We start from the raw sequence: 13,843 nt of genomic DNA, 5'->3' as shown, positions 1-13,843 counted from the left end.
GATAGGGCAGGGGAGGATCCACAGGAGCCATCTATAAAAGCATCAGATGGAAGTGTGATGAACGCAAGTAACGCCTCTCCAGCGTTTGCCACTATGATCAGTCATGCAGAGCCAGCTACTCCAAGAATAACAATCACAACAGTCAGGGAAGACTCCTGAACCCGAGTGAACTTTTTCAATCCCCACCTACAAGAGGATTCATCCATTCAGACAAAACTCTCAACCGCCAATCATCAAGAATCCAAAAACTGTTCTATCCTGTTTATACCTCAATACAAGTCCAGAGGATGTGGAGACATTCTGAACAGAGGGAATATTCTACAAATAATTCAAGCAATCTGGAGCTTGGAGTATATAAGCACACTTGATCTTGAAAGAATAGAATTTAAAAACATCAAGGAACTCTCCAGCTGAGAAATAACCTAGACAACCTGGTCCACTGAGGAAACACCGAGAAGGATTCTGGACCAAGGGCCTCAATTAAAGGCATGGGGAATTAAAATGCTCCTCTATCAAAAATCAGGCTACCAGGATCCACTGATACCAAACAAAAGAGATTAAGCAAACCCAATTACCGCATCATCAGGCAAGCATGTGCAATCTGTGCTCAAAGGCGCCTGCAGCACTGATGCACGACTGACAGAATGTAAAAAACAACAGCAAGCAACTAGACTGGAAGATTGGACTTGGTTAGCAAGAATGGTAAATTAACAAAGTGTGGGCACTTGACTCAAAACCAAACAGGTGATCATCACCTACGAATCTGCTCTTGGAACATAAATGGGTTAGGCAATAAAACATCGGATAGAGACCTTAAAGACTATCTGCAAGGTTTCAACCTCATCCTACTACAGGAGACATGGCTAGAAGAAGCCTTTCATCTACTTGGTTTCAAGATACATCACACTCCTGCAGTAAAAGGCTCTAGTTTTGGGCACCCAAATGGTGGTTTGGCAATTCACGTATCGATAAGTACCACAGCGGCAACCGAAGATGTTGACACTATTACAACTTCTACAAATGCAATTAAAGCACTACGAGTGACCACACAGGATGGCAACACCAAACAACAAATATTACTCCTAAACATCTTCATACATCCATGTGACAAAGTAAAAGGAGTCAAAATGGTCGGAGCAGGAGTAACCAGAATGGTCTCAGAAGAATCAACGTCCAATTGGTGACATGCGACTTCAACATACACCGACTTGGGCCACAGAAGAGGGACGAGCTAATGGAGGACCGACACACGGTCTGCAATATTCTGCTTCAGGAGCAGAGTAACAAGAAGCAACAATCAGTACTTGCTAGGAACTTTGTAAAGGATCTGGAACATCTAGGTGTGGTGGCACTAAACGGGCGCTTCCAGAGAGATCAGCCCCCGGGGGCTATATTTCACAGCGCTGTCGCAAGTACATTAATAGATTTCACTTTTGTAACGTTACCACTTTTCAGCAAGATTGTAGGCTTCCAGATTAGTACTCAGGATCAAAGTGATCATCTGTCACAGGAAACCTCTATAAGAATTTCTAGATCATCATTAGATCAGCCTGTTGAGATTCCAGAGTCCACACATAACAACTTCAGGAGGATCAAATGCAAAACCAACCACCAAGAAGAACGGCTGGCATCAGAAAAGTAATTAAGGGAAAATAAGGAAGAGTCCGGCTTAGATGTGATAATGTGATGGGAATCATTTATCAAAATACCAGGAGAAAAGCATACAGCAAGCGTTTGTTCAGCTCTAACGTTCAACGGTTCATCAAACCATCAAGTGAACCTCTTTTCTATCGCCAAAATTCCCAACCTTCGAAAGCTCAAGAAAGCAATAAACAAAACACTTCGCAGACTTCAGCATACAGCTCAACACCCCACTATTCTCAAGGAGCTAATGCAACTAAAACCAAAAAAGAAAAAAGTAATTTGGCAGGCGAAAAGGGAATCAGATGAAAATCTGTGGGCTAGACTGCTGTGCGACTCAAAATAAATAATAGCGTAAGATTCTGGCAAACAACAAACACACTAAACAACCAGAACGTACATAGAGATAACTCACAACTGACAGAGGAAGCATGGGCCTCACACCTGCTGCTTCATTTCATTACACCACTGAAGCAGAGCTCCGCTACTTCTTTGAGGCAACCACCTCGGATCCATCCGACCCTTCAGTAAATGATCATCTTTCATTTAAAACGCTTCAGATCAAGAAAAGGATAACCAAAAGCAAGCTGGAGGGCGCAACCGGGCCCTAACAGGATTCCACCAATGCTATTCCACCGATGGGCTCCCTTATTATTACCCTTGTTTGTACAAATCTCAGGAGTAGAAAATATCCCAGATTCGTGGAGAGGGTCCATTATATCCCCAATATATAAGAAAGGGGACAAAAACATAGTGAACAGCTACAGGCTTGTAACTTTCATCAATATTGAGGCCAAATACAATGCTGGCCTCCTTCTGGATGGCCTCACTGCCTGGGCAAAATAAAAATCAATTATCCCCATCAATCAAACGGGTTTTTGCAAAGGCATGTGAACAAAAACAAATATACTTGCCCTGTCCCTACTAACAGATGGGGCAAAATCAGCAAAACACCCGCTCTTTCTGGGCTTTATTGACTATTCGTCAGTCTTTGATAAAATAAACCGAAACAAACTTTTGCAAAAAATGGTGGAAAAAAAATCCATCTGTTCTTTTAAACCAGTTAAAACTTCTACACAACAAGACGTGGGTCCAATTAAAGCAGGGAATCGGAAGCTTCCTGTCCAGGAACATTCCAACAACCATGGGTGTGTGCTGGCCCACATGCTCTGCAACTTGGATATGGCCGACATATCGATTTAACTGGACACTTGTAATTCACATGCACCAAGGATGGGAGGGCTCCCACTTTGCAACCTGCTGTATGCAGATGATCTTGTGCTGATAAGTCGAGCCCCCTTTGGTCTTCAACACCTACTAGATACAACTAGTAGATACTCAGCAACCAACAGTTGATAAATTATGATAAAACAAAGGTATTGCGATTATATCCAAAAAAGACATCCTCCAATTACCGCTGCAATTGACTGACACAACAATAGAAGTAGTTGAAGAATACAAGTACTTGGGAGTGATAATAGACAACAAAGGCACATTTAATACACAAAAAAGAAGCAATCAATAGAAGAGGCAACTCAAATGCGGCTGCTTTAAAATCAATTAAACACAAAACTGCTGGCTCAAGCATTATCCCACTGCTACAAATCTGGCAAGCAAAACTCATTCCGCCGATAACTTACCGGAGTGAGTGCCTAAGGGTAAGAGATGAGGACATTTCTAAACAGAATTGTCTCAAGAACGGCTAGGATGATTTTCAATCTACCTAAGTATGTGTCACTAGCCCAACTAAGGTTGGAATTTGGCATGCCACAAAGGAGCCTACGTCAAGTGCTGGCATAAGATCAAAAAGACCGAAGCAGGTACACTGAACTCCCATCTATGGAACAAAATTCAATGTGCAGCTATGAGCTACCTGACAGCATCAATAGACTATCTGGGCCTTGAAGATCTCTGGGTGGCCTCAGGGAACCATCAATGTTTTAAACAACTTGTACAAAAAACTGTGAAAAAACTATCCTTACTAAAAGAAAAGGCGCTCTTTCCAAAAGTCCCCAAGGATTGTTCGTGGTGCAGAGCTACGTCAAGTCTTCTCTGCACTCCTATCTAGGCACAGGATTTAACAGGAGGAAGATAGAAAAATACCTTCATTTTCCGAATGGGCATTCTTCCATCCCTGCTGCATCTTCCCCCCTGGAAACAATCTCCAACCCAGACTATATGACGCTTATGCGGGGAAGTCGATGAGAGTGTATTACACTTATTGTGCACCTACAGAGCACTGCAAGTTGAACAGCGGCAGCTATTGAAGCCCATCTTTCCAAGCAGGCCGATAGGAACCTGCAGACAAGCAGTGAAGGCATGCCTCGGAGGTGGAGACGTACAGTTATTGTGTCGTTTTGTATTGTTTATGGAAGCGGCAGGGAAACAAAATTCTCGTATTAAGTGACCAGCAATCCTCATCACTCCGATCAAAAGACTCTCCTAGTCCCACCTGTCAGTGAACATACTTTATCCAGCTCACAGGCCATTCTGAAGGTAGATGTTGGAGCACAACACGCATCAGAATCACACCACTGTTGCTGTTGTTAAACCATCCGAACATTGGACATTCTGCGTTATTACCCCATTGTTGACGCTTCCAAATCATCCGAATATTGTACTGTTGTCCCCTAATCGAGGCCCAAATATTAACTTTCTTTTTTTTATACTTCATGATCCTTGTCCCTTTCTTAATTCTTCGTAGCTATCTTAAACATCAGTATTAGTAGACCTATTGGAAAGCCGTTTGTACAAAGAATGGTCAAAAGACTTTTGCCAATTCATGGTATCTGACAAACATTTACTGATTACTGCACCAATTTTTTTATACAATGACCACACTTTTTATGACATGTTCTTTTGATTTTTAATGATGAATGTTTTATTATATGCTCCTCTGATCTTTAATCATGGACTTTGCTTCTAAACTTGTTTTCTTTTTCATGGAAGTTGTAAACGTTTTTACTAACCAAACACTAAATCACTACTTACTTACTTACTGTGGATGGTAGGGTGTGGTAAAATTTTAGTTTACTCCACACTCTTTCCACAGGGCAGTGATATAACTAGACATGAAGTTAAGACCTCCTTAGGGATTTCCACTTTTGAAAAGATTCCCAGAAGGGCCCTGGCCACTTTAGCAGATGTAGTGGTTCTAAGGTGAATTGCTTCAGGGTATCAAGTGGCATGGTCCACCACCACTAGTATGTAACTGTGCCCAGTTGCAGTTGGACGGCTCGAGGGACTAACAATGTCAATACCTATCCTTTCAACGGTGACCCAAACCACAGGAAGCTGCATTAAGGGGGCCTTTGTAGTGCCACCTGACTTACCACTGGCTTGCAAGTGACACAGGAGCGACAAAAGTCCTTGGTGTCTTCAGTTATATAGGCCTAGTGAAAATGAGGGACAAGCCTGTCCCAAGTCTTGCTTTTCCCTAAGTGCCCTCCAAGAGGAATATCATGTGCTAGGGTGAAGTGAAGCCCTCTGAACTTCTGTCTGGGGTATTATCAACCTCCTGGTGGCACTGGGTTTGGGGTCTCTACCTTCAGAATAAAGGAGTCCCTCTTCCCAATTGATCCAATGGGATGCCATGATATTTCCTGCTTCCTCAGCAGCGGCTTTCTGTCTGAGGTGTTGAAGAGAGGGGCAGGTTTTCTGCTCCAAACTCAAGGCAGGCCCAAGTTGCTCTAGGACAGTGCTTTTACAGGGACTGAGATCATTTCCCTCAAGGAGGTTGATCTTCACTGGGAGTTTGAGAGGAGGGAAATTCCTTAACCTTTCTGCTCCTTCTCTTAGGAGGCACCTGGACAATTCTTCCAGGATCCAGTGCTCCTTCAGTGCTGAGCCATTTGGCCGGAGCACTGGTGACAGCAAAGACACTGGCAGAAATGCACATAATCACTGCATGAGTCATGAGCCCAGGCTGAAGTTTCCAAATAATTGCCCAACAATCTACAGGTAGTTCTGGAGATACTTTTTCACTATGGAGAGCGAGAGAAAGTCTGATCGGTTGCACTATCCCACTATCGATTCATACACATACAAGCAAATGATGCCTTTACATTTCTACCAAGAAACTCCAGGCTTCTCGTTAGGTCAGGATGTTATATTTTACCTCTCCTCTGTCCTGCAAGTTGGGGATATCTAAAGATATTGGAGTAGACACCTCACTCACTTATCGTGACATGCTTCAACATTAGCGCCTATCCACACCCGGGTGAGATGACACTACCCGGGCGGACTGAACCATAGATGGAATGGGAGTTCATAGATAAAGCAAAAATGGATAAACAGGGATCCAGATGAGTGATATTTAAAAATACCTCAAGGTATACCCAAAAGGCTATGCTTTATTTGGAAGGTATAAATGAAAATGTGAGTTTACATATTTCGGCCGTCTCTGGGAGCCCAACCGTGTCGGGGGCCTTCGTCAGGGCTATATTTTGTGTATCCTTGCTTTTACTTGTGCATGCACACCATGCACACTCGTGAGGCCTAATGCTCTAACCTGTCTGGAATTTTCTTCAGAGAATTTTCTGTGAAAGGAGAGAAACAGAGAGGTGATTTTTACTTCTCTCATCCATCCTGACTTTTTTTCATTCATCTCAAACATTCTTTGTGTTGGACCATTCCCTTGTGTTTTGTATGTATCTTTTATCTGTGATTATCAACCTGACAAAAGTCTACCTAGGAAATTTCTCATTATTAAAAACAGTGGATATGGGGCTCCCATGGTGATCGTAAGATATATGTTCATGTGGGTAGCGGTTCAATTCTATTAAAATCTATGGTCTTTTTTCTATGGTGTGATAAACTCTAGGTCCAGATATGAAACTTTGTGGGGTGGTTGGTCTGTGCTGTGAGTTTTGTCTTTATTCTTTCAACCACCTACATACTGTGTTAATCATACTCAGCCAGACTTGCGATTACCCTCTGGTTTTATTTTTCAAGGGTCTTGCGGTTTGTGCGGGTAGTGCTGTCTTGTAGTCACACACTTGAAGGAGAGAACAGGCATATAAGTGGGTGGGGGTTAGCCTGTAATACAGTATACAAGCATGGTACTTTACTTTTTAAGTTCATATACTTTATGCATCCATTGGTGTATTTATCGGAGGAGGTTTGTTATCCCCTTTGTGGATAATCAATCAATAACGGAGAGCCCACCTCCATTGTACCAGTTGTTGATCCAGCCATATTCAGTCCCTTATCATGTCTTTTAATCCTGCCGCTGCGACATTCATAAGACCTTATCCATACCTACTCCCATGCATAGTGTTGGAGCTTTATGTTCTCTCATGCCAACATCGCGGTGCCACTCCCCACTCTCTTTTGCCCTTAGTATTCGAGCTACAATTCTTTCAAAAAGCAGGTGAATTTTTGCTTTTACCAGCTGTTCGAGAGTTGTAGAGGCCATCTGTCTGATGGCAGGCGGGTTTCTCACCACCACACGAGGGACTGGCGGTGTATCAAAAAAACAACTCCTGTGTCCCTCCAACACACAAGCATGCTGTTACTTACTTCGTCAAAGACCCTGGCACCGCTGGATTACCTCAGTGTTTTCCTCTCCAACCGCCGTCGAGTGACAGATTTGGTGGTAGGGTCTGTTTTTTTAATGGAGGTCTCACTCTTGACCATTATGTCATTAGGCTATGTCTGTGTTGTTGTTTGAGTGCCACGATTTTATTTCTCTTTTTCGGTCATTTGAGAGAGTGAGCCATATACTTACGGCTGTAGGACTATCCTAGGTTCCTGCTGTTTCATAACCTGGCCCATTTAGGTGTTCTCATGGTGGGACGTTTTTATGTTTGATATTTGTGTGTTGTGTGCTGCATCGTCAGGTCAGTCCTAAACAATGGACTTTTGTAATTGTAGCTGTTTTTTCATGGAGTTAACGGTATACCATTCTGAGTAGGGTCTACGCCAGAGAAGTCCATGGGATTTCCTCATTTAATCCCCTTGTAGAACTTGACAGACAGTAGATCCATCTCTGTTCAAACTTCAGTAGTTGTTTTTCGTTCATGGTGCCAGGTAATTCTCAATCACAGTCCATGTAAAATCACCTTCTGTATGACCCGTCGTTTGGAAATTGCACATCAGTTAATGATGGTTTTCTCACATCTGAATCTGCTTCGGTGTTCGTGGATGCGTATTTTGATTTTTCATGTGGTCATGCCTACATATCTTAACTGGCATTTGCATGTTATAACATACACAACATTGCTGCTGTTACAATTTTAGACAAAAAAAGAGCAATTGGTGCACCACCATATGAACAGTATCACAAATTACCATGTCTGTATCCATTGTTGGTCTTCAAGTCCTCCTTTTTATTTATTCACAATTTGACTTGAACTTTTCATAAATGGTGTTGAGTCGACCAGCCAACGAGTTTCAGACAAAACCTTGGACTTCTTCAGGGCTGTAGAGTAACAAATATATACATTTATAAATACACTTAAAACCATTTAAGAACATGTCTAGCAATATGACCAACAGAAAATTAGCTTGTGACAATACTAACAATACAAATGTTCATTGTAAAAGAAAGTGCTTTCAAATGATCTTATTCCATGTGAATAAGATATAATATATAAGCAACCCACCAAGACAACACATTCAGAAAAGTATATAGAATCTCTAATCCAAGTTCACGTATATAATATGCATTTTGTAAATGTAAATGTAAATGTGTGTAAATGTAAATGTAAATGTAAATTGTGTATACTTGTAAAGAGCACTGCCGCCCCATCGCAGGGCATCCTGGCGCTGTATACCGCTGTGGAACCCATCCTGGCTTTCCCTGTGAGATGCCCCCTCCAGGGCACCCCCAAGGTGAAGCCAGGCATCCCAGCGCTGTTGGGGCCGTTGTGGAGCTTAAGCAAGCTATTGCCCAGAGTTGTAGAGTGGGACCCATGATTAGAGTAGGCACAGAGGCGAGAATTATCAAGTCCGCTGACATTGAGCCCAAGACCCTGCCGCGTTGGGAATTGAACCCTGGTCCCAGGCCTGACCGCTGCTTCACGGTCTGCCGCTTCTAACCAGTGAGCCACACTTCTCCATTTTAAGACACAGACTACTCCCTACTTCATACAATACTTTAAGAAGACTCCAAGACGGAGTGGAGTGCCTCAAACAGGTGAACATTACACCGGAAGTGTGATTTACAAAGTGTGTCTTTACAAAAACGGTAAAACAAGAAAAAATGGTAATTAATGAGAAATGAAAGAAAAGCAAGGAAAAGTAGCATGTGCATACCCATAGTTGGAAAAAGCCAAAATATAACGAAGAAAATAAAACAGAAACGTGATCCATGCATAACAACAGAAGTTATCCAGGAGGGGCATGGCTTCAGCGCCGATGTGAACAGCAGCGGTCCTCTGAGCTCCTCCGCGGCCGCAATCTGAAATCATTAATCCTGCGACTTAATCAAGGGCCCCACTACGGCAACTGATTGCAGAACAGCTGGTGCCTGCCAGGCGACGATATAGAGACGCTGGTGAGGTCAGAGAGGGGAGCAAAACAAGGTTTTTCCCTCCTGCTGAAGTCAGCCTGACTGTGACACAAAATGGCAGCTCATGCAGCGGAGCTGACATCGGAAGGAGAGATCGGTGGCTGCTGAGAGTGAGTGTCCCAGGACTGTCACTGCCTGAATGAGTTGATGGATGGGAGGTGGTAGCGCCTTCCCTGGGCGTTGATTTGCGGCTGAGAGCAGCGGGAGAGAGCGCACGATACCTGGCCAGCCCGCGGTGATTGCCTGGTCTTAAAACGGCAGCAAGCGGGACATCGCCCACGCTGGGGTGAGACCCTCCGCATTTGAGTCTAGCGCTATACGGGCCCAACAGAGCTGACTGGAGGTGATTGCTGCACTGTGCGGCCACGCGGACGGCACCCGGTGACATTACCGATAAGGATCGGAGGGTTGGCCAGGTGAGAGGCACTGTGGCTGGCTGTGCACCCCTGAGCCCAGCAGGAAGGCAGCAACGCAAAGCGTGTGAAAGGCCTGGGGTCTGGTGAGCGACTCTGGATGGCCTAACGCTGCCTTAGACTTTACTGAGGATACTGAGGAGAGAGAGCCTGCGACCTAGTAAGACCCTATGAATGTTGTGTGGCACAGCGCAGGGGGCTGCTGGTAGACCCTGGGCAAACCGCATCTGAGCTCCTATGGACTGTACGCTAACCGGGAGAGAGGACTGCTGTTTGGATGCGGAAACCTGCGTTGGGGTTTGCGCTGCTGATGGTGTGGAGGCCTAGTGCTGTGGAAAGTGAAGACCTGGGCTGGACTGCAGCTCAGGTAGAGGGACCCACAACTCCATGTGCATGGGAGCGGCCTGATGATGTGACCGAGCACGGAGACCTGCCCACACGTGGGGAGGACGAGCTGTGCCTTTAACAGTGCTGTTCCTATCTACCGGCGGGGGTGGTTGCTCTGGAAGGGCCTGCTCCCCGTTAACTTGAGACTCTGAGGGAATACACTTGGAGTCATTGTGAGGAGAGATCAGCGGCCCAACGGGTTTCTGGCGAGGCCTGGGTGGAACTGACTTGGTGGGAGTACAGATACTGCCCCGCCTATCTTTTCATTGCTGGCTTCTGTTACTCATGGACTCCAAGATGGGCAGAGTATCCAGAAAAAAGGGCTTTGAGGTCCTGCAATGGAGGAGACAGAACAACGTACAGATGATAATGACACTGCCACTGGGGGGCGAGGGCCTGGACAAACCTGAGACCCGTCACTAGGAGATATTATGCAGGCCATTGCCGCTTCGGGGGAGGCGCTGGAGGCGAGGATAGCTGCCATTGGCTAAGATCGCACGCTATTGAAAGATGATTACCGAAAACTCAAAGAGAGAGTGGCGACCACCGAAACTAAAATGAAAGATGCGCCGGACACGGTAGCCAACCTTCAAGCCTCGCTGAAAGAAGTGGTGAATAGGGTCAAAGTGCTGGAGATGAGGGCGGAGGACAGGGAAGGGCGCTCATGACAAAATATCCTCCGTATCGTGGGGGTTCCGGAGCGTGAGGAGGGGTCTGACCCGGTTCAGTTTTTGGAAACCTGGCTGATAACAGAGGTGGCACCAGAGGGTTTATCACCCTTTTATGAATTGAAACGTGCACACAGGGTCCCGGCTCGTGCGCCGAAACTGGGTGCTCCGCCCCGCCCTTTGGGGTAAGACTACTGCACTACAGGGATCGAGACTTTATACTAAAGAGAGCCCGGGACCACCAGAATCTACAGATTGGAAATAGTAAGGTGATGATCTTCCCGGATTACACTCGGGAAGTGCAGTGACAGAGGGCTTCTTTCATAGCAGTCAAGCGAAAGTTGCGCCAGCTACATCTTTCTTATGCCATGCTGTTCCTGGCTCGCCTCAGGGTAACGGCGGACTTGAAAGTGCACTTCTTTCTCACTCCGCAGGCTGCATGGGACTGGTTGGAGGTCCGAGACGGCGCTTGAGCATTCTCACCAAGGCCCGCTTCCCCTCGGGCTCGGTTGCCCAGTTCGTCGGCGCTGCAGGGACCCATCTCCCCCATTGAGCGTCAGCAGGAACGTGACCAAGTGGTGCGAGCAGTGGTGCACATTAGCCAAGTTGAAGTCAGTCCGACAAGCACTGGCACGGATAATAAGAGGGCTGGGGTGGAGAGCTCAGGATCGAGCAGTGTGCTGGGACTTTCTGATACCGAACTTCCGGATGTTACTCCACAGACAGCAGATGGGTTGTTTGGGTGAGCAGGCTGCAGGGGGTTAGAAGCCACAAGATGATAAGCTGCCAGAAGTGACACTGGGACATAAGGGCCCAGCTAATGTGATGCAGAGGGAATCTCCAACAGATTTGGGAACCCGATGGGTGCTTTAGCTGGGAGTTGGGTAAAGTTTGACATTAGGGGTGGATCAGACATGCCGCTATGGGGGCCATTTGCGGTCAGGAACTAGACTAAGAGCCATGGGTACGTCCATAGGAATCAAAATAAAGTCCTGGAATGTATGGGAGATGCACACCATGGGACAACGGCACGAAATTCATGCCTACCTGGTGCGGAGAGGGGTGCAAATTGCCCTACTATAAGAAACCCATTTGACAAAGTCAGAAGGAGCGGCGCTGCAGCGTTGCTGGAAGGGGCAGGTATTTCACACCACATATTTGGCCTATGTAGGAGGGACCTTGGTATGGGGGTGCCATTTCAATGTGTTAGGCAGAATATAGATACCGATGGCTGATTCACGATAGTAATGGGGTGGCTTGATGGCCGGGATATTACGCTAGGAAGCATATATGCTCCTAATATTGAACAACCAGCTTTCTTGGCACAGTTATCGCAGAAATTGGCAATGGCATTGTTGGGCCCTATACTCCTGGGGGGAGATTTCAATTGCATTACTGATATAGACCTGGACCGCTCTCATCCTCTGCTCCTGACGCTCCTGCTCATAGGATTGCTGAAGTCCGACGGGAATATAGCCTTAGAACTTGCCTCTGCCAATAGGCAGCAATCCCTTCAAATGAAATATTACAACAAAATGAAAAGAACGAAATAAATAAATCAGGAGAAGAAAGGGGAGGGAAAACTCCTCAAAACAGTCCCTATTTATTAGTGAGTCCAGACCCTCCTAAAGTAAATATACATGTAGGGATCACTTCACTGCTGGACATAACTGAGATAAGGTACCTAAATTGCAACAAGATTTTAAAACCCCCCTCTAACCTAACTAATGTTGCCGCTCTTTGCCCCAGCGATTTACCACCGGAGTGTCATTAAAATGTAAAAGTTTAGAAACCCCCTGGCTCAAAGCATAAAACCGCTCGTAGAATGCACTTACCATGATACGTGCTGGGAACGAAAACAAGCTGGAGTCTTTTTCCGGTATGCGATCAAGAAAGACTGAATGCCCAGACCTCGACGGTATATAAAGCCCGCGTTCAATTGAGAACGCTTATCACCTGTGAGAGGGGAGTGTTTCTCTCCAGGAGGAGCACTAGCATATACGACAATGTGTTGCAGGTGCCGCCATATTTAAATGGTTGCTGCCTCGTATTTATTAAATCAGAGCACATGGTACATCAAGGCGCCACGAAAAGGACTGGTCGAATATGACCCAAAATATATTCAAACGTGTAATGTTTAAAGAGACAAAACAATAATATGCAGAGTCCGGGTTTCAACTGGCGATGAGTACATTGTAACAGAAATGGGCACCATCTTTGAAAGGTCGTCAACACAACTGTGTAGCACCCACGGTGAAAGAAAAAAATGTAAAGTAATACAAATGCGCCATAGTCAGTTGTAGAGGTGAGGGAATCCCCTCGATCTGTCTAGAAAATAACAAACATTCGGAAAATCATCACTGCATATACAGTCCACAGGTCACAAACTTCAATACATGTGAAAAGGAGAAGGGGAAGGGATCACCCAAAGTGAAAAGAAAAAAGTGTAAAATGTATTTAGGGACAGAAGAGTGTCCCCCATCAATGTTGCTGCATGCCTGATCAGCAGGTGTATTTTCAGTGGGGGGGGGGGGGGGGGGGGACAGGAGTGAACATAGGCAACATGTAAGTTTCTATCAGTAAACAGTAAAATCAATAGTGATGATAAACCGGAATGTTACATGCATAGGGATATATAACATCCATTAGTGGCATCCAACATAAAAAGAAAACAGTTACATTGAATATAACATAGTCGAAGCAGGTAATGGTCATGTATTACAAAAAGTAATGTGATCCTCATCACTATTATGACCATATTCCACACTGCATAGTTTACAGATTCATCCAGCTTCATTTTCTTTAGAGACAATTCCCTATCTCCCCCTCTGGGGTTTGGTGGTGTATGGTCAATTCCAATAAACCATATGTCCTTACAGGTGGCATGATTTTCCTGCAGATGGATGGTGAGTGAATATTTAAGATCACCATTTCTTATCGCATGTGCGTGTTCTTGGATTCTCATTTTGAGTGGCCTGATTGTGCTGCCCACGTAGATCTTACTAAAGGGGCAGCCCAAGATGTAGGTGACATATTTGGTCTTACAATTGATCAGGTTGTTGATGTTATGTACCTTGCCAGTGTTGAATCTAAATGTCTTGGTCTTGTCTTTCCCTAACTTACACACATTACGGTCCTTGCAGGTGTTGAAACTCTTTGTCGTGTTGGACAACCAAGTTTCTGCCTTTGGTGTGGTGATATAACTGGGGCAGAGCCAATTT

The 13,843-nt window shown here is 45.2% G+C and overlaps 1 long non-coding RNA gene across 1 annotated transcript in view; it reads right to left on the bottom strand.

Moving 5' to 3' along the window:
* LOC144767627 (uncharacterized) overlaps window positions 1–12,573 on the bottom strand; it is an 89,268-nt gene extending 76,695 nt beyond the window's left edge. Inside the window, exons 1-2 of the long non-coding RNA XR_013598287.1 lie at window positions 12,458–12,573; window positions 7,933–8,062 (exon numbers count right to left, since the gene is read on the bottom strand). This is a non-coding gene — a long non-coding RNA (uncharacterized LOC144767627). The remainder of the gene's footprint in view (window positions 1–7,932; window positions 8,063–12,457) is intronic.
* Between the last annotated feature and the right edge of the window lie 1,270 nt (window positions 12,574–13,843).

This window comes from Lissotriton helveticus, chromosome 7 (assembly GCF_964261635.1).
Source record: "Lissotriton helveticus chromosome 7, aLisHel1.1, whole genome shotgun sequence".
Classification (NCBI taxonomy): domain Eukaryota; kingdom Metazoa; phylum Chordata; class Amphibia; order Caudata; family Salamandridae; genus Lissotriton; species Lissotriton helveticus.
Note: the sequence above shows the minus strand (reverse complement) of the source record. Positions and strands in the feature narration are given on the sequence as shown.